The sequence below is a fragment of the Cricetulus griseus genome, chromosome X, assembly GCF_003668045.3.
Source record: "Cricetulus griseus strain 17A/GY chromosome X, alternate assembly CriGri-PICRH-1.0, whole genome shotgun sequence".
NCBI classification, from domain to species: Eukaryota; Metazoa; Chordata; class Mammalia; order Rodentia; family Cricetidae; genus Cricetulus; species Cricetulus griseus.
In genome coordinates this window covers 88612833-88632457 of record NC_048604.1, presented here as the reverse complement: position 1 = coordinate 88632457, position 19625 = coordinate 88612833, and the positions used below count along the sequence as shown (strand labels likewise).

The window sequence follows — 19625 nt, the reverse complement described above, 5'->3', positions numbered from 1 at the left end:
TAGGGGGGTGGGTGGGTGTCCAGCGGGCACGGAGGGAACAAGCAAGTGGTGAGCAAGCCAGCGAGGGCGGCCGGGTCCCGAGAGCAGTGGAGATTCCTCAGGCCCTTCCGGCACCCTCCCTGGAGTCCACAGCACCTCCAGCACCCAGTGGAGTGGACACGGCCCTGCCTAGCTATGGCCTCATTGCTGAAGGTGGATCAGGAAGTGAAGCTCAAGGTTGATTCTTTCAGGGAGCGGATCACAAGTGAGGCAGAAGACTTGGTGGCAATTTTTTTCCCAAAGAAGTTACTAGAACTTGATAGTTTTTTGAAGGAACCTAAATATCCATGATCTAACTCAGATCCACACAGACATGAATCTCCCAGTCCCTGACCCCATTCTCCTCACCAATAGCCACGATGGACTGGATGGTCCCACTTACAAGAAGCGCAGGTTCTTGGATGAATGTGAAGAGGCCTTCCAAGGAACCAAGGTGTTTGTGATGCCCAATGGGATGCTGAAAAGCAACCAGCAGCTGGTGGACATTATTGAGAAAGTAAAACCTGAGAGTCGGCTGCTGATCGAGAAATGTAATACGGTCAAAATGTGGGTACAGCAGAAACACACACAGAAACATCTAACCAGGCTCGTGGGATCTCACAAAGTCTGAACCAACACACCAGGGAGCCTGATGGGCCCAACCTAGGCCCTCTCCATATATGACAGTTGTGTAGTTTTTTTTTTTATTTATGGGACTCCTAACAATGGGAGCAGGGCCTGTCCCTAATCCTTTGGCTGGCTCTTGTGTTGTTATCTTTCTTGCACGAATAAAGCCTGTCTGGGGGCCAGAGAATGGAGCTTGCCACTAGCTACTCATAGAGGTCTGGAGGTCTGTAAAGACAGACAGGAAGTGATGTAGCTGGGCAGAAACAGGATATAAGCAGGGAGAAACAGGAAATCACTCTCTTTTCTGCTGAGAAGGTGTGCTGTGGCCTGCTCCTTCTCTCTGATCTCTGATCTCTCAGCATTTCCCTCTATATCTGACTCCGGCTTTTTATTATTTAGACCAATTAAGAACTCCATTTGCAAGCTCTTGGTAACCTATTCCTCATATTGGATTGCCTTGTCCAACCCAAATACAAGGAGAGGTGCTTAGTCTTATGGCAACTTGATACACCATGGTTTGCTGATACCAATGGAAGACCTGCCCCTTTCTGAACAGAAACAGAGGAGTGGATTGAGGAGAGGTGCAGGAAATAAGAGAGAGATATAATGGGGAGGAGAGAAGGGAGGGGAAACTGTGGTTGGTATATAAAATAAGTCAGTTAAATTTAAAAAATGGCTTTCTCATTTGGATGTGGTAGCACACACCTTTAATCCCAGCACTTGGGAGCCAGAAGCAGGCAGATTTCTGAGCTTGAAGTAGTCCTAGTCTACATAGTGAGTAGGACTACAGCCAGAACTATACAGAGAGGCATTGTCTCAAGCAAACAAATAATCAATCAATCCTGATTTTCACCAGAACACTGCATATGTCACTCAAATACTTATATCATTAGATTAATAGAAAAGTCAAATGGATATCATTAACTCAACAATATTGGGATGGAAAACATCAATGTAAATATTTTGAACATCTACAAATTCTCACCATTGTAGGCAGGAGACTCACAATGAGCAGGAGACTCCTAACAACAGGGAGATTGAACTTCTTACTACACAGTGTTCACTTGGCATGGACATACCAGGTAAAACAGCCATATACGTAAAATAGAAAGGGTTTCTGTTTGTTTTTAAGAGTGGGTTTGTGTCACCAAGAAAAATCCAAAATCTCATTCTCTATGGGATTTTTTCCAGGCACTTTATTTGTCCAGTCTGCTGAGGACTCAGCAGGCAAAGGCAGGCAGATTTCTGAGCTTGAGGTAATCCACTGAAGCACTGAAATGTGCCTAAGAGCACAGTAATTTGGTCCATTTAATTGTCAAGTCTTTCAAGAAGATAATACATATTATATTATCAAAAATTCATCATATGTTTTTGAATGAACTTGAAAATAAATATACCAACTATCACCATACAATATAGAAGAAGCAAAGTAACTGTGAGCATTTTGAGATCTGTGATTATCCCAATTCCTGGCTCTTTGGCTACTTAATATGCCTGATAAGTAGTATTTGTGCTTTTAGTTTACAAAGGATAATCAGTACAAGACCCTTTGTATGTCAATGGTATTTAAAATGCTGAGTTTATCATACATAATTTTTTGAAGATGCACTTATTTTATTTTCATGAATGATTTGCTTACATACATGTAAACACATGATGTGCATGGTTGATGCAGAGGTGAGAAGAGTACATCAAACCTGAGCCACCATGTGGTATTAGGAACTGAACCCAGGTCCTCTACAAGAGCAGCGGTACTATGAACTGCTGAGCCATCCTTCTACCCCCCCCCCCCAGTGTATGTATGCATATCTATAATTTTTAAGTCTGAGCTCCTATTTGCAATATAAAATGACACAGAATGAACGATCTGTATTCTGAAATGGAAGAACAGAAACAATGAAAGGAGATATGTGATCAAAGCGAGAAGGAAATCAAGCTGAGAAAGTATCAAATCCTATAACTGCATGTTCAAACATCTGAGGCACATAGTGTGAAGTGAATGTCAAAGGACTTGGGAACCCTATCTCTATGGTCTTGCAATCAGCAATTCACACGGTATATCACTTGAAATGACTCAGTTCCCTGCCTGCAGCTTTCCTCGGCAGTAACCCCAACATTCTTCCTTGCAACTCTAACTTGAATCTTCACTGCATTAATATCTTACTACATTATCTTCTCAGGGACTAATTGCAGAGATCCTGACTCTGCCACATACTACCTGAGCATGCGTGTGCATGCGTACACACACACACACACACACACACACACACACACACACACACACACCTTTATTTTGAAATGTGGGTAAAAGCTTTCAGAACTTCCCAACTCTTACCTCCTTAAATGCCTACAAAGTTAAAACCATATGAATGATAGCAAAGTTTTGTACCAGTTCAAGCAGTAGGCTGAGCCCCCTTGAATAATGATTGCCAAGGCTCTGAGTGTCTACACAACTAAGTTGATGAAATCCCTTCCTTAAGTGGCCCTGTGCACGCAAGGCACCCTGGTTTAGATGGACAATCTTCATTGTCTAGGAGGCACATCTGTAGACTAACCAGTGAGGGCATATCTAAAGGGGTTTTACAGTGGAGATCTAGCCTGAATATGGGAAGCACTATCCCATGGACTGGTGTCTCATGCTTAATAAAAATATTATCAACATTTATTAATAGAAAGGGAAAAATAAAGCCAACATTCATTTCTCTTCTTCTTTTTTAAAGATTTGCTTATATTTTATGGAAATAAGTGTTTTGTTTGCATGTATGCATGTGTACAACATGCACACCCAGTACCATGCAGGCCAGAGAGGAGATTGGATCACGTAGAACTAGAGTTACAGATGGTTGTAAGCTGCCAGGCAGTTGCTGGGAACTGAACCTGGGTCCTCTAGAAAAGCAGTGAGTGTTCTTAACTGTGGAATCATCTCTCAAACCTCATTTCTCTGCCTATTTTATTTTTTTCATTTTACATACCAACCCCAGTTCCTCCTCCCTCCTCTTCCCTCTTTCCACCCCATCCACTTGTCAGAGGGAGTAAGGCCTTCCTTGGGGAGTCCACAAGGTCTGGCATACCAAGTTGAGAAAGAACAAAGCCCCTCCCCCTATAACAATGCTGAGCAACGTATCCCACATTAGGTAATGTGCTTCAAAAAGCCAGTTCATGGCCCTGGGTTAAGTCCTGGAGCCACTGCCAAGGGGCCTTCCAACAGATAAAGTCACATATCTGTCACCTACATTCAGAGGATCTAGTTTGGTTCCATGCAGGTTCCGCAGCTGTCAGTCCATAGTCCATGAACTCCCACTAGCTCAAGACAACTGTCTCTGTGACTTTCCCTGTCATGGCCTTGATGCCCCTTGTTCATATGATCCTTCCTCCCACTCTTCAACTCAACTCCCACCCTGGTATCAATCCACACATCTATTGAGTCTTTACAAAGAAGCCAAAATTGTACAATGGAAAAAGAAAGCATCTTTGACAAATGTTGCTGGCATAACTGGTGTCAACATGTAGAAGGCAAATAGATCCATATCTATTACCATGAACAAAACTCAAGTCCTAGTGGATCAAAGACCTCAGCATAAATCCAGTTACACTGAATCTGATAGAAGAGAAAGTGGCACAGGAGACCACTTCCTAAATATAACATCAGTAGCACAGACTCTGAGAACTACAATCAATAAATGGGACCTCTTGAAAATTAAAAGCTTCTGTAAGGCAAAGGACATGGTAAATAAGACAAAATGGCAGCTTACAGGATGGGAAAAGATCTTCACCAACCCCACATCTAACAGAAGGCTCATCTCCAAAATATACAAAGAACTCAAGAAACTAGACATTAAAACACCAAACAATCCAACTAAAAATGGGTAGAGATCTAAACAGAGAATTCTCAACAGACAAAATCTCAAATGCCTGAAAGGCATTTAACAGATCTGCTTCTTGACTATAGATAAAATGTAACTAGATACAGCATGATTCAAGATGGCAATGGTGGTTGAGAAACCCACAGAGGCTTTCAGGTAAGATGGAGTGGTGAAGCATGAATCTGCAGAGTACACAGTACCTCCAGAACAACTAAAATAAGGCAGATCTTATGGGAAGATGCTTTTTAAAAGTGGTCTCCCCGAAGCCTTCTATGGCTCTCATTCCCAACTGTGAGTCTTCAGTCATCATACCAGTGCAAAGCAGCTTCCTTGCCTTTTGCAGTCAGCAGCAGCACAGATCATGGACTTCTACGTGGATTCTGGTGAAAGCACCCTCTACCCCCTAAAAAGGGAAACAATCAGACTGGAAGCTATTGAAGAGTCCTTAAAATTGTGACAAAGATTCTGAAGAGTAGTTTATCACAATTGATGGTTCCTGGCAGGGCTGGAGGGGGTGGTGGGGAAGGATTCAATTTTTAAGGGGCTGGCCACTGGAAGTTTGACCACACTCCAGTGCATATATGGGCAACACAAATTGGACTTGGTGTGACCACAAGGGTATGGGGGGTGGACCTAGGAGGACTATTAAGTGAGCTTGATCCAGGTGTATTATGTGACATTCCCAAATAACCAATAAAAATATTATGTTGAAAAAAAAACACAAGTGGTCCCATGGAAGTGGAAAAAGCTGATGGCGGAGCAGAGCAGCCTGCAGCAGAGAGAAGCAAAACTAAAGACTCGTCAGCAGAGAGGGGAGGGGTATGGGAACACTACTGCAGTGGACAAAAGAGCATGTTGTTGCCAAGTAGGACTGGCTCTCAGCCTGCTAGGAGGCTCAGGCCACTGAGGATGAAGCTGCCACTGCTGCAGAAGAGCATGGGGCCAAAGGCACTGCCCATGGGCTGCAAGCACAATGGTCATGCCTGGTGTATGTGGAGCAGGGAGGGCAGAGAGGAATACAGCTGTATGGAATTCGAGTGGATTCTGCCCCTAACAAGCTGCCCAACCACAGGATCACCCTGACTCTGGGCACCAACAGTATATCTGTGATGAGTCTTAGCAATAGTCTAGTATTTACCAGAAACCTTGAACCAAACCAATGACTCACTGCAGTAAGAATTTGCATGGAAAGCTGTTTGGTCAAAAAATACACTGTGTAACACACAGCAGTTTACAATGCTACTTTAATAAGTGAATGTGCAATAGGAGGTGGAATGTGGGGGTGTGAGAGGCATGGAAAGAGGCAGAACTATGGGAGTGTGGCTGCAAAGGATGAAGGAGCATGTCCTTACTGAGTAGAGTTGGAAGGGTGGTGTACAGCAGCCTGGAGCTCACATAGGCTGTCCATCCATACAATCACCCTGGCTTTGGGCAACAAGATATGCAAGATGAAGAACAGTTCATTTTCTGGATTAAGTCTCCTTGAAAGATCTTCATGGCCCATGCTGCCACCAGAGGCTATACTGGTGTTCACTGTCAGCGCTAAAGGTGGGGTCTGTGCTGGTGTGGGTAGTTCATGTTGCTGCTGGAGGTCATGCTGATACTTGTGGTCCATGTTGTCACCAGAGGTCATGAGGATGCCTGTGGTCTATACTGTCTCCAGAGGTCATGTCTGTATCTGTGATTCTTGCTGCCACTGGGGGTCCATGTTAATGCCTGTGATCCATTCTGCCACTGGAAACCATGTGGAAGTCCATGATCCATACTACTACCAGCTGTTATGAGCAAGAAAGCTTCTTTTGCAGGGGGTAAAAATGACTGCAGACTCATAATTGAGAATGAGAGACAGTGTAGGCTTCTATGACAGTCTTCAACCCAGCCCCCCCACCAAAAAAAAGAGTCCAGTCAGGAAGCTACTAAAGAGTCCTTAAAAGTTGTAACAAAGATGCTCAAGTGCCCTGGGGCCATTATGATATTTGAAGGCAATGCTTCCACCAGGGCCATACATATCTGAGTGTCCTGTACTGCCACCTAGGCCATGGTGTCACTTGGGCCTGAGTCTCTCAGCCTAGGACCACACCTGGGTCTGTAGTCCTACCAAGACAGGTTCTGTGTTGATGTCCATGACCCATATTGCCACCAAAGTCCACAAAGATGCCTGGGTTTGGGGGTGACACTTGTGGACATGGTGGGATCTGAGAGACGTGCTACTAGAGGGCCATGGTGACCTGGGTAGCCTATGCTGTCACCCATAGCCATGGTGTTGTCTGGGCCTGAGCTGCTGCTGAGGGCCATGTCTGGGTATGTGGCCCTACATAGCCAGTGTCTGCGTTGATGTCAATGACTCCTTTTGCCAGCAAAGTCTGTGTAGAGCTCAGGGTCTGGGCTGACACCTGAGGCCATGTTGGCCACTGAGGGTCAGGCTGACACCAGGGCTGTACAAATTGAGGTGGCCAGCACTACCACCCAGGACCACAGTGATGTCAGGGCCTGAGCTGTGGCCAGGGACATGTCTCGGTCTATGGCCCTACTGTAGCCAGGGTCTGTGTTGATGCCTGCAGCTCCAGTTACCATCGAAGGCTATGCTACTGCCCAGGGTCTGGCCCTCCACTAGAGGTCACATTGGAGTCCTAGGACAATGCTACTGCTGGGTCAATCCAGATATGAGAGGCCTGCACTGCTACCTGAAGCCATGGTGACAACCGGGCCTAAGATACCACTGATAGCTATGTTTGGGTCTGTGGTCCAGATGTAGCCAGAGTCTGTGTTAGTGTACATTGCCAATGTTATCACAGGGGCCCATGAAAACCATGTGTTGAACCATGTGTTAAAGTAGGAGGGCCATGCTGAGGTGGCTCTGCCCCTCACTGGCACAGGGAAAGCTGACCCTGTCCCCTATTGGCCCTGTCCATCACTGGAGAGCTGGCCCCCAACACTTGGAAAAGGTGGCCTCACCCCTCACCATTGACATAGGAGAGCTGGCTCTGCCTCTCACCTGAGGGGGTTGGTCCCAGAAGTATGAACCGACCAACTCAGTTACCACCTTGGCCCACCTCCGATGCTTTGAACTGGCACTCATCTATCCCATGTGTGACCTACTGGATTGGGCGAAAGGACTGACCCTGTGGAACCATAGCCACAGGATCTACATGAATGAGGACAACAGCAGGATATCCCAGAGCAGTCCTCGGTGAAGTCCAACATTGATGGTGTACCAGAAGCCAGAGGACTTGAACTTGATCAACAACATACTACACAATGAACATCTGCAAGTAAAGCTGTTTGGTCACAAGGGAACACTGCAGCTCAGCTCCCAACATCACTAAAACAAATGTGATGGAGAGGTGAAAACGAAATAGGAGTGAAGTGGTTTTTTTTTTCTTATTTTTTGGGGGTTTGGTTTTTAAATTAATATTCTTATTTTTATTATTTCTTTTTAAGTTTTCCTTGGTGGGAGATGCTACATGAGAGAAGGGCAGAAAAATAAGGACTGGGAGATGGGTGGGATTGGGATACTTGATGTGAAATTCCCATAGAATCAATAAGAATTATGTAATTAAAAAATGCTGCGTATAGTTCATCACAGTTGATGGCTTCTGGTGGGGTATGGGGGTGGGGGAAGGACTAAGTTATCTTTAAAGGACTGACCACTGAGTGTTTGACCATGCTCCAATGAGTACATGGGCAACACAAACTGGGCTTGGTGTATTTTTTTTCAGGGGAGGGGCACAATGGTGGCAGTGTGGACCTGGGAGGAATAGGGAGCCAATGTGATGAGGTGTACTATATGAAATCCCCAAATAATTAATAGGAATATTATGTTGGGGGCAAAATAAACAAAAAATAAAGAAAACAAATATTGTAGCAACTTAACGGAGCACCAAAAATAAACTTACTTCTTATTTTTTTAAAAAAACTGTAACAAGATGTCTGATGTTCTCAGCACCATGCCTTCTGGGTAATGAACTGAACTCAGGTTGTTTTCAAGAGCAACAAGTGCTCTTAACTGCTGATCCATTTCTCCAGCACCCAATAAGAAAAGTAACCAGTGGTCTCTTCTCAAAGCAAAGTCTTTAAAATTAAATTGCTATACTCGTCCCTGTGATAAGTGAGGTCAGGGCCAGTGCTTGAGATATATTTAAAGCATCTTTTCTATTGTCTTGCTGCAAGTTGTTGGTTTGTGTTAATAATTATTTATTTATTTGTCTATTTGTTTATTATTGGAGGGGACTGTCTATGTGTCTGTGTGTTTCTTTGGGTGTTCATCTATGTGTGGTAAGCAGGTGTCCTGTGTTCTCCTCTCTAACTCTCTACATTTTCCTTTTAAGGCAGAAGTCTCTTCCTGAACCTAGGGTGTTTTCCTGTCAAGGCTGGAAGTGTGCAAGCCTAAACAATCCTCTTATTTCTTCCCTCTTAGAGCTGGATAAATGATTTCAGAATAATCACCACTGAGCCATCTCTCTGACCTCTAGTTGACATGTTTTTATTAAGCACAGTCTCTTTAGCAGTTATAACTCTCTTGGTCCCAGCTTTATTAAAGTGACACCTGTCTTGCCTCAACTTCAGGGGAAACTACATGTTTTTGATTATTTTTCTTTACTTTTTGCTTTCTGTTCTCACTATAAATCTCTCTAAAAAGCAGCAAGCAAAGCCCATACTGCAGAATGAATGTTGCACTGTGAAGAAATACTTTCTATCAGGCTAATTAGTCTATCACCTTCAAATTCAACCTGTCAAAGTCTTAGGGCATTGGCAAAATGTAGAAAAGTTATTTGTTGCACATGATACATGAATAACCTCTAGTCCAATTATCAGTGGAACCCTCATTTCTTTCCATCTGAAATGTTATGAGTTTTTCTGTCCACACCCCTGTGAGTATTTGGAGTTCAGACTCTGGCCAAATCATCCATTTAGCTCTAGGTATAGAATTCTGGGGCTTTCCTTAACCCTCATCTTCATTCCTCCCAAATTATTCCAACAAAAATGTTCTAAAACCATTATAACCACAGTCACCACCACAGAAACAACCTCACCTATCTGATACTTATTTTCACTGCTAGACTTTTTTCTTTCCATCACTGTGACAAATACCTGAAAGAATGGACTTAAAGTTCACATTTTCAGAAACTTCAGTTGGCAATTGGCTATGTTCATATTTCTGGGCCTGTAATACAGCAAAATATCATGGCAGGAGGATACAGAAGGAGAAAGCCCCTCAATGCATATGAGACAGTAAACAGAGAATTCGTGCCTATGCTAACATTTCTCTTCTTTTAATTCATTCCATTTGAGCCTTCAGTTCATGCTGGTGCTGCTCATATTCAAGGTGAATCTTACTTTCCTTAATTACTTCTCTCTGAAAATTCCCCAAGGACACACCCAGAAATGTGTTTTATCACCTGGAAATCTTTCAAACCAATCAAGTTAAAAGTTGAGATTAATCAGTATGATTAATCAGTAAAGAAGAGGACTTTCTTAACTTCACAAAAACAATCTGTTCCTTAAAAAATTATTAACAACATCGTACTTAATGGTTCGTAATAGGAAGCACTCCGTCTAAACTCAGAAACAAGGCAAATATGTCTCCTTTTACCACTATTTACATCATACTGGAAATTTTGCCAAGTAGAATTACTGAATGAAAGGAAATAACTGGTATATACAGTTAGAACCAAGAAATAAAACTGCCTTTGTTTACATGACATGAGTGTCCCAGTAGAAAATATCAAAGAACTGACAAAAGTTTCTAGAATTAGTACAGCTAGATTTCATGATACAAAGTTAATAAACACAACATAACCAGCACAATTTGAAACTTAAAACACATCACAATTTATATTAGCATACCTTTGATACTAATTAGGTACAGTCTAATAACTTTTGTATAAGATGTCTAGTAGGAAAACTAGAAAACTGATGAAATAAATAAAAGGGCCAAACAAATTAAAAGGACTTCTGGAATCAAGGATACAAACACCCAACAGTTTCAACGTATTAGTTCTTTCCAACATGATCTATAAATTCAATACAAGCCCCCCATAAACCCTAAACAACTTATTTTATAAGAATAAGAGATTGATTCTGAAATTTCTATTGAGAGGCAAAAGATATGGAATAGCCAATTCAACATTAGAAAAGAATAAAGGCAGTGGAACATTCCAACCAATTTCAAGAATGTGTTAATTACTTGTCTCATTGCTGTGACAAAATACCTGGCAAAAGCAAGTTAAGGAAGAATTTCTTTCCTATTATAATTTCTGGGGACATAATGCACCATGGCAGGAAGGAACAATGGGAAGAGCAGGAAACAGCTGGGCAAACTGTGTCCACATCTGAGAGAGTGATGAATGCCTGAGCTCAGCTCACTTTCTTCTTTTTATTTATTCAGTCAGTCAGCACAGCCCATGGAATGGTGTGACCCACATTTAGGTTATTTTTCCTATGTCAGTTAACTTAATCAGGACAATACCTCACAGACATGTCCAGAGACTGTTTCCATGGTGACTCTAAATCTCATCTAATGGAAGGAAATGGGGAAAGAGAAACCAAGACTACAATATACTGTATAATTCTTCAATTAAAAAATGATTAACCCCCACAAAGACTGACTATAAGGCTAAAGTAATAAGAACAATGTGGTATTCACCAAAATAATAGACAGGTTAATCAATGTAACAGAATAAGTTCCCATTAGTGGATACATATTAATACAGCTAACTTGTCTTTGACAAAGGACAAAAGGAAGTATAATGAAGAAAATATAAGTCTTTCAATTAACGCTGCCAGAACTGGATATCCACATGCAAAAACAAAAATGAAGATAGAAAGCCAGGCATGGTGGCTGCACATCTTAAATTCCAACACTCAGGAGGCAGGGACAGGCAGAAATCTGTGAGTTTGAGGCCAGCTTCATCTACAAAGCAAGTCCTGGGCCAGTCAGGTCTTTAGGTCCTGTCTAAAAAAATGAATATAATGCTCATAATATGTGGCTCTGTTGGTAGAGCATCTACCTAATACACATGAAGCCTTGGGTTCAATTTCAGAAAAAGAAAAAAGTCTATACAAAGACCTCACACCCAGAGCAATTAACTTTAAATACATTGATAACCTAAAATGGGCCAGTGTTATGTGTAAAATATAAAACATTAAAACTTCTAGAAGATAACACAAAAGGAAATCTTGATGATTTCAAGTATGATGATAATATATAAAAATGATTAGTAAACTGGGCTTCATTAAAGCATAAAACTTCTGCTCTTCAAAAGACACTATCAGGAAAAATAAAAAGAGAAGCTACTCATTATAAGAAAATATACCTGCAAAATAAGTATTAGATAAAAGACTATCATGCCAAATATAGAAGTACTTGGTTTAAAAATGGCTAAAGGATCTGAAAAGATGCCTCAGTAAAGAAGAAACACAGATGGAAAACAAGCATATGAAAAACTGCTCAGCAATGTTTTTTTTTTTTTTTTTATGGAAGCTCAATTTAAAGCAACAATGGAATATCAGTATACACCTATTAAAATAGCCAAAAGAAAGAAGATTTCCACTACCAAATGCTGTTAAGAATGCAGAATGGGTTACTCATTCATTACCAGTGCAACTGAAAAAAATAATACAGTTACTCTGCATGTTATCAGTGTGTAACAAAACCAAACTTATCCTTAACATAAAATACAACGCTCCTTCTCCTTGGTATTTACTCAAAGGAGTTCGGATGTCGTGGTGTGGTGACAGTGGAGCAGGGTTATAGAATACTGATGTTTATAATAGATTTATGATTGCTAAAACTCAGAAGTGACAAAGATGTTTTCTTAGGAGGTAAATAGATAAATTGTGACATAGCCAGGCGAGGTGTTATTACCCAGCACTTAAGAGAAGTAAGGTATCAAACCATGGGAAGATACGCAGGAGGTTTAAATGCACATTACTAAATAAAAGGAATGGGGGAGGGGACCTGCATGTTGTATGATCACAAGTATACAGTGTTTTGCACAAGGTGAAAGTATGGAAATAGTCAAAGGATCAATAGTTACTAGAGGTTAGAAAGAGTAAGTGATAAAAAATGTGGTGTGGAACACAGTATTTCTTTAACTACATAAAGATGTGTTGCATTTGTTTAAATATGTAAAGTTGTCTTGCTGTTTCACCTTGCCAGCCTAAGGCACCTGATTAGTATAATAAAAAGATGAATGGCCAATAGATAGGCAGAGGAGGGATAGGCAGGGCTGGTGGACAGCCCACCAGGGCCAGCCAGATACCACAGAAGCTGGAAAGCAGGATGGTCAGTGCACGGATGAAGTAAATGAGCCTTAGAGCAGCACATTGATTAACAGAAATTAGTTAATTCAAGTTAAAGAAAAAAACTAGCTAGAAACAAGCCTAAGCTAAGGCCAAACATTCATAATTAGTAATAAATCTCTGTGTCATGATTTGGAAGCTAGAGGTCCAAGAAAGGCTGCTACACACATGAAGCAAAGAGGATTTGTAGGGCAGTCACACTATTTGTATGATATGACAACGGTGAATCCAAGTCATTATAATTTGTCCAAACCTATAGAATGTTCAACCCAAAGAGAAAGGCCTATGTAAACAATACCCCTTAGGTGATAATGATGTGTCAGTGTAAATTTGTCAGTTGAAACAATGGTACCACTGTGGTGCAGATTATCCTAGTGAGGAAATAAGGAGGCATATGAGAACTCTACTTCCTACTTAATTTCCCTGTTAACCTAAAACTTCCCTAAAAAAATAGAACTTATTAAATAAAAAAATAATAACTTCTATATTTACAATGATTTGTTTCATTCCTAGAGTTCTCCACTTGGATACACCTACAAATTCTACCTGGATATTAAATAAGAATCTCAAATCCATTCACTGAGAAATAGTATTTATCACTTAATAAAACATGCAAAGAGAACAGTGTTAGATTCATCCATCTCTGCCTTTAAACTTATGTTTTAATTCATTCTCTTCTCTTCGTTCTGTGTCCCTTATCCCACTGTCTACTGTCCCCTGCTCTAGTACTCTCTTCCATTACTAACTTACACCTTCAGTCACTCCTGTGCCCTAACAAGCTTTTTTTTGGCTTTTGGAGACAGGGTTTCTCTGTGTAGCTTTGGACCCTATCCTGGCACTCGCTCTAGAGACCAGGCTGGCCTTGAACTCACAGAGATCCGCCTGCCTCTGCCTTCCGAGTGCTGGGATTAAAGGTGTGCAATACCAACGCCCGGCTCTAACAAGCTTTTTAACTCTTTGGTGCCTTCCCATTGTATTGAATGTTTAAAATCTTCAAACTGCAATGTTTCTCTTAATTTCTTTTGCTAAAAATTTACACATTTCCATCACTAAAAGTATTTTTTAAACAGAGTGGACCTCAAAAATCTCCCAGAGTTTCTTTTTTTAGTGTTTTTTTAAGTTTCTACACCTTTAATTTCTAATTTGATGTGTTTATATGAATGAAAGGCATTAAATAGAAGCATGTTAGTTGAAAGAACTTCCCAACAGCAGAGTCTGATGTATATGTCAAATTAAAAACCATTCTTCTAAATACCTGCAATATCTTTCTAGCTCTAAGAATGACAATATTCCAACAACTGAAGAATATAATTAAGTAAATCCTCTGCACCTCACATAAACCAATATGGTTATTAAATACAAGCAAGTATCTTCCCCTAGTTGTGTCCTTTCTACACTCTGTTATTTATCTATAGAAACACAGGAAAACACCAGAAATACAAGGAAGAAGTCTGGATGATAAAATTCAAGGGAGAAAAGTATAAAATAATGAAAGTGGTTTGGTATCAGTTTTTTTCAATAATGAGTACATGAATCAGAAAATATGTAGAATTTTTAAATAAAAATATTCATTGAGTACTCAGCCTTTCTGCATCTCAAACTTTATTCATAAATATCAAACAATTGAAGCATTGTTTTTGGTAGGGTTATTATTTTAGAAGTCACATGGAAAAAACAACTTTACATTTAAGTGGATAGGGGAGAAGTTAAGTAAGGAAAGAAAAACCGGTTACTAATAAGTACCACGGGTTCTCTACTTTTCAGGCGTAGACTCTGGATCAATCAAGTTGCCAAATCCTGAGTCATTTTTATACAAAAGAATAAATTCATTCTTTTATAATGCCAGTATTTGCTTGAGATACTCGTGGCAAAGAGTAAATCCATTCAAGAGATGAAAGTTGGGAACAGGACTGTTGAGACTGTGCAGAAGTAACTGGAAGGTCAGTAATACTGTTGGAGTTAAGAGAGCTGTCAAAGACAAGATAGCAGAAACAGTCAGACCAAGCTGCATAAGGATACAGTATACAAAAGACTCATTAGCTAAAGGCTCAAACCACCGTAAGACTCAGGAGTACAATATAATGTAGGTTGCAGTTTTCTTTCTTTATGTGTTAGTTAACCTTTTCTAAACAGTACCTGGTGAGCTGCATTCTTAAATTCATATAACACCATATTCATGTCTTCCTGTAAATGACAAATTACACATTCCAGTGAATACACTGACTATTCAGTAGCTTAGGTCTCTCTTCAAGTGTGCACTTTGATGATCCTCATTTTTCCTTTTACCTACAGATTTTTTACACCTCTTTTATAAGGATAAACTATCACTAACACATGAGAATGTATCTATGTTCTCACTCCTTATCCATACTCAAAGAAAAATGTTGCATAAATACTAAAAGCTCAGAATTTCTTCTATTACTCTATGAACCCCATACAGGACGACTTATCTTTCTAATAACAATTAATAACATGCAACTGTAAGTGTATTGGGCACTCCCCACATGCAAGGTAGCTATTTGAGTAGCAAGGGAGTAAATAAGACTAGTGTTATCAAGCAGATAAAGCATGATTATTTCTAAGGGAGTTGGCAAATTTTTGCAATAAGTTAATAAGGATGAGTCTGAAAGGCTGAATACAAGTCCACTGGGATCTTGGAAAAGGCGAAAGCATCCCTAACATCCCCCTCACAAGTTTGATAACATCACCACCAAAGGCCTTTGAATAGTTGGAGTAAAGAGATGAATAAATAACTAGAAAACATGAAGAAATTCTGTTTAAACATATTTCAGATCTGAAAGTAAATGTTTATAAAACAGGATTCACAATCAAGTAAAAGGGGTGGAGGAGGAGGAAGCTAAGTTTATTCTGTTGTATTAAGTTAAGACTAATGGGTTAAAATAGAAACATCTGTGCTTGGAACCACATACACCATTTTTCATAAAAGTTCATAAAAACTTAAAATGAAAACGTACAGGCCTTTATCCAAAGTCACAATACTTGCCCTGATGTTTTATATTATTAACATTTTTAAAGTTTCTTAAGTGAGTCTGCCTAAGTATCTAGCAGCACCATACCCCTAAGAATACACTCTTCATGGAAACAATGAACACAACTTTAGCTAAAATTTCAGTTACTGATTTGTACAACTTCATAGTTTTCGAAGTCTGGCCCTGTGACTATCAAAAGGGATTCGTCGAGCTCTAAGCTTTGCCACTACAAGTTTCCTCACTTTCATTCACATTCACTTATTTCTTCTCAAATTCCATTAGTTATGTTTTTCTCCCATTGGAACTCTTTAGAATGAATATTAATGTCACGATCACACACCTACACCCACACCCACACACAAAATGGCTGCAGCCAGAGCACGAACACACACACCAATATCCTGTCACATTCCTATGGAGGATGTTCTTACTCAAAATCAACAGACAGGAAAAAGAAAAAAAGCCTCCACAGGAAAGTTGCTAGTCTCTCCATTCCTCCAAGTCCAGGCCCTCGTAGATTTCACTTCCCCCTAGGGCGGCAACGTGCCTGACTTTTCAAGCACACACACACGCGGGCGCGCGCATACACACACCACATACACGTGTGTGTGTGTGTGTGTATGTGTGTGTGTGTGTGTGTATGTGTGTGTGTGTGTGTGTGTGTGTGTGTGTGTGTGTGTGTATGCGCGCGCGTGCGCGCGTCACCCGCTGTCACCCGCTACTGCCAACAAAACAGTTGTAGCCTTTGTTAAAAATGTCCAGGCACAATGCATCAGAAGAGGGACACATTCCGGAGGAAAGGAAAGTCGTAGGAACGCCACACCCTCTATTGCAACAGCCCAGGCCCATAGCCCACCTCTCCCAAACCCTCTCCGCAGCGCTTGGAAACGTTCCCGACAACTCTGCGTTCTGAGAAAGCAGCCCGGGGGTAGAGAGTAAGCTGGAACATCGCTCAGTGGCACCAAGCAAGGAGACTGAACTTGAAGCTGGGCCACAGTCAAGCAAGGGCCCTCAAGCAAACCTCCCGGCCTGGCCAAGCCCAAGTGCGGACTTGCAGCTTCTACACTCCCTTCTTCCTTCTTCTAATTCAGCCTCTCCTACACACCTTGCGGAGTCCCGCCACCGCTCACGCCTCTGCCCACGCGGCGGGAGCCAGGAAACCTCGGGCAGCGCCACCACCCACACAGCTGCACGAGTTTCCCGTAACCGGGTCAAAGTCCTGCATACACACCCTGGCCCCTCTCGGGCTGCTACCACGTTCTCTCGGAGGAGTCCCGTACTGCGGCCACACTCACCGAGAGTCCCGCTCCGCTCCTACACGCTAGGAGAACCGCAAGCAGAGCCTGCGCCCTCCCGCTGCCGCCGGGCCAGGACCGGAGAACCGAGCCAGCAACTGCCGCGAAGCGCCGTAGGCAGCTGTGCGGAGGACTCCAACAGGGTTAAGGAAGAAGGGGAGGGGCCAGGAGGGGTGGGAAGCAAGGGGTGGGGCCAGGCAGGGCGGGAAAGGGAAGAGTGGAGCTGGGGTAGCTTCCACCAACCTGGCTCTGTAGACCATCGAGCTGGAACCTTTCACTCTAGATTCCTGTAAAATCTGCCATTGGCCCCTCTGTGTGTTCCCATATTCACCCGCGAGCAAACCTTGCTTGGAGCAGGACCAAACAGTTGTGGGAGCAGCCTGTCTCTTTCTCAAACCACATAGTCAGTCTCACCACCCCATTACTTCTTTTCCTTTGTTAATTCTCGTTCCACAGTTTCCTTGGCCCTCTTCAAGCCTCATCTACAGAAGTCCTGAGAAGATATGTATGTGAGCCCAGTTTGGGACTAGTGACCAACCAACCTTTGAGTGTTGTCACAGCTCAGGGAATTGCCCTTTCCCTGGGGTCAAACTTGCACTACTTCTAAACAACTCTGGAGGCCAACAATCTGCATTCTCTTTATTTTTTTTTCTGCATTCTCTTTAAAACAGATTTTTTAAAATTTATTTTTGAGACAAGGTCTTGCTTTGCCGCCCTGGCTGTTTTCATACTCTGTATATAGCCCAGACTGGCCTCTACCTTACAAGGAATTTGCCTCAACCTCCCAAGTGTTGGTGTTACAGGTATGTGCCACAGCATCCTGCTCTGAATAATTACTTTGGTAAAATCCACCCGAATGCCTTGGGAAATGAGAACATAACTTGTCAAATAAGGCCTATTTTTAAATGATTTTTAGGTGTTTGTTTTATAGTTTGAACACTAGGGTTCTAAAAGCTTCTCTTAGACATGGGATACAAGGCCATGCTGTTGTGTAGACTTTCCTATCATGATGAGAAGCCTTCTAGTTGTTAGCAATTCAAGGAGCCTAAAGCGATTATTATTCTATGCTGCATGCATGCTTAGTTTTAAGTTCTGAGCTTTTCTATTTAGACTCTGGTCAGCTGTGGCATGGCATCTCACATGCTTTCAGATCAGCTATTAAAATAAACACACCTCAGTGAACCCAACGTGTATTGGGTGTGGACTCGAAGTGATTTGTTCCAAGTTCATTTGTTCCCACCCCCTTTTTTACTTTAGTCAATGACGGAATTAGGACCACACTAGGAGGCCGTTCCCAATACATACTTTAGTTGTGACTAGAGCATTTTATGGGGCAGTCTGGTCATTGTCACTAAAGATCTAAATATAGTGAAATTCCTCTCATTAGCTTTGTGCTTCTTTCATCTGTGTATTTTACAAAGTTGACTTTCCTGAGATCACTTCTACTTTGCATTTGTTTTTTGTTTGTTTGTTTGTTTGTTTTTTAAAAAAAATAAAGCTTAGGGGGATTTAGGAAGTGCTTATTGATGAAAGTCATGCTGGCAGGTTTTGAAGAATGAATCTTTGAGTGACTGAAAATGTAACCTTATCCTACTCTTTTCACTAGTAAGACATTCCCTGCAAAGAAGGCGCTTTAAGAATACAGTGGGTCAAAAAAAGTGATTTTTTACACATCTAATAAGGTAGAGAGGTGGGAGACTTCACTTTTAATTTGATTGCTGGCTTGTTCTTCTTTCCCTTAATGGTCATTTGGTGGAAGTAAAAATCCTAAGTTGAAATAGCTTAAGCAAAATGACAAAGTTATTGTGTAACCCAAATTGTGAAAGGGTAAGTCTGTTGTTAGCCATGAGAATAAATAAAACCAGAAAACAGAATGTTTGAAATTCCATCCCAGGCTCTCAATCTTTCCTCTCTCAGACAGGGTCACTCTTTCAGAACCTCCCAAAGTCACATAATACAGGCTTAGAATCACAGCCTCTGACCAATACTGGCTTCAAGCTCTCAAGTTGGGCCAGATAGAAGATGTTACTCTTCCCTTGCTCTAGGTTTTTAACACACCAGCTAAAGAGTTTGATTGGGTAGATTATCATAACTGATTCTGGACAGTAAATGTATAGATAATAGATAAAATGTAAATGGGACACACACACACACACACACACACACACACACACACACACACACACACACAAAACTACAGGAAAAAAAGGAAGAAATTTCTAAATGAAAATACAGGATAGAAAGAAATGTTTCCAGACTGGCTCTCATTCCCCAGGTCTAAAGAATGACAGAACACTGAGTTTTGTTTTGAGGTATTTTGTTTTCTTTTTTTATTTTGAAATTTTATATGTATGGCTGTTTTGCCTGCATCAACGTCTATGCATGTCCATGCATGCAGTGACAACAGAGGCCATAAGAGAGCTCCGGATCTCCTGCCATGTGGGGACTGGAAATGCAACCCGGGTCAGAAGAATATTCAGTGTTCTTAACCACTGAGGCATCTTTACTTCCCTGAGATGTTGTTTACA

At 41.5% G+C, this 19625-nt stretch overlaps 1 protein-coding gene and 1 pseudogene across 3 annotated transcripts in view; one reads left to right on the top strand and one right to left on the bottom strand.

Annotated features, from left to right (window-relative positions):
• Positions 1-17244, bottom strand: part of Prrg1 (proline rich and Gla domain 1) — a 116251-nt gene extending 99007 nt beyond the window's left edge. Inside the window, exon 1 of one of the 3 annotated variants that reach the window (XM_027432631.2) lies at positions 17098-17244. The gene's annotated coding sequence lies outside the window, so the exon portion shown is untranslated. Of the gene's footprint in view, positions 1-17033; positions 17056-17097 lie in introns of those variants that run through there. The other 2 variants (XM_027432632.2, XM_035449904.1) reach the window with 2 other exon arrangements.
• LOC100768208 lies at positions 138-649 on the top strand (annotated as a pseudogene).
• Positions 17245-19625: the final 2381 nt, after the last annotated feature.